The sequence below is a fragment of the Acyrthosiphon pisum genome, chromosome X, assembly GCF_005508785.2.
Source record: "Acyrthosiphon pisum isolate AL4f chromosome X, pea_aphid_22Mar2018_4r6ur, whole genome shotgun sequence".
In the NCBI taxonomy this organism is placed as follows: domain Eukaryota; kingdom Metazoa; phylum Arthropoda; class Insecta; order Hemiptera; family Aphididae; genus Acyrthosiphon; species Acyrthosiphon pisum.
Window position 1 is genome coordinate 40,206,608 of NC_042493.1, and position 2,292 is coordinate 40,208,899.

Genomic DNA, 2,292 nt, shown 5'->3' on the forward strand with positions numbered 1-2,292 from the left:
TTTTGTCGGGGAAAAAAAAAAATAAATACTATAAATATAAAATAAAAAATTAAGTAAATAAATACCATAAGATTTTAATAGAATGAATGACTAAATATTTTATTTTAATAAAACAATTAAAATATTAATAGTAAAAAATAAATAATAAACATTTTTGGGAGACTATTAAGAGCCAACCTCCTCGTGGTGTCTCCTGGGTAACGCTAATAGGCTCTAAAAAATAAAATGTAAAAGTATATAAGTAAAAATGTGCACCTAAACGTTGGTACCCAAACGTAGTATTATTTTAAAAATATTATGTACCCAAACGTTGTATAGCTTTTTGGGGTCTGAAAAAAAGTGTACCTAAACGTGTGTTCTCAATCGTTTTCCCGAATCTCAGGTAAAAATATCGTTTTGTGCCCAAACGTGTTACGGCCCTAAAATTGTACCTTTATTTAAGATTTTGAGTGGAACGATGAATGTATTGATTTTACAAAAATGTGTTCTTTTTAAATTTTATTTTGTGTCTGTCATCACTTTTTAGGACAGTAAAAGTGCTTGGATTTTCTTCAACAGTATCTTTTCTGATAGGAAAGTGAATCTAGTTGGTACTTAGCGAGGTCAAAATTAAAAATTTCTCAGTAACTTTCAAAAGTGACGTAAAATACAAAAGAAAAATTAAGGAAAAACGGAAATTTTTACGCAAAATCTGTGTTCGAGAAAATCGTTTTTGGTTTTTAGTGCAACTCTAAAACAAATGACCGTAGGTACATACAATTTTGACTGAGTTTTTATATTTATATTAGCATTTTCTATACGCCATAACATTTTCCAAATATTTTGACTTATTTTGAGCTGTTTACGGACATTTGTTGTTTCCATTTTTTTAATTTTTTTTTTTCGATAAATATCAATAACATTTTATTTGTTGGTTAAAAAAGCTTAAAAATGTAATAGAAGATTCCTATTATGTTGTTTCAAAGGCGGTTGAAAAAAATTAAAAATCCATAGTCACAGTTTTTTTTTTTTATAAGCATCTAAAGTTCAAATATTGACAAAATACGTAAAAATGACGAAAATTTGCAAATTATTTTGAGTTAGAAATTCATAAAAAATTTTCTTTTTAAATCTAAGATTTGAAAATGTAATACAAGATTCCTCATAATATTGTCTATCTTTATAAAAAAAAAAAAAATGTCTACAAGCAAGTTAAATTAAATTTTTATGAGCGTTTGAAATTCATATTTTTACAACATTTGATATTTGCTCGATTTCTCATGTGACGATTTTCTTATTTGATTGTTATTAAAAAACGAATGACTGTAGTTATTTGAAAAATTCACTGATTGTTAATATTTTCATTTATTATACACTATAAAATTTTGAAAATATTTTGAGTTTTTTTAGCTGTTTACGGACATTCTCAGTTTTCAATTTGTTTATTTTTTTTTCTATAAATATATAGGATATATAAAAATACATAGGCACAATTTTTTTTATAAGCATTTAAAGATCGAATTTTGACAAAATTTATCAAATTTAAGATTTAATAATTATTTTGTAGTTAATAATTTATAAAATGGTCAACTTTTATATCTAAGGATTGACAATTTAAAACAAGATTCCACGTAAGTAGTTAATTCTGTTACCGAAAAATCTAAAAACACATAAGCACCCAGTGGCGCAACAACCGGGGCTGATGGCGGTGCCTAGCATCGGGGCCCTAAGACTCAAAGGGACCCCATCATACTCGTAACCTGGGAGCCGGGAGGGTTTTTTTAATGCTAAAGAATTAAAACAAATTTGTGATTATTAAGTCTTACCATAGTTAATTTTGATACCGATGAAATTATAATAATCAATAATTAATACGTAAGGGCACAGTGTGGTAAGGTGCTGACCGTGCAGTCCGCAAGTTAAACACTATAATATGTATTATTTTATATTATTATATTATTTATATTGTGTTATGTTTTATAGACCATAGTTCTACAGCCATTTCCCATTACTTAATAATCTGTATATTATTATGTATAAATACTCAATACTCTTAACATTCTGAGAATAACAGCCCAATAGACGATGGTATCATACGGATTTGTGGCGCGCGGGGGTCAATATTTATTTCCGACTCCGATACTCACCGTAATAGTATATTGTGTGGCAAGGGCGGGAAGTGAGCCATTTCAGTCGCGGGCGTCGTGTGCGGCACGAGCCGTAGGCGAGTGCCGCATTTCGCCAAAGACTGAAATGGCCTTCCCGCGCGAGTCACACATACTATTTTTTGTCACGCCCTTGCGTTCATGGAAA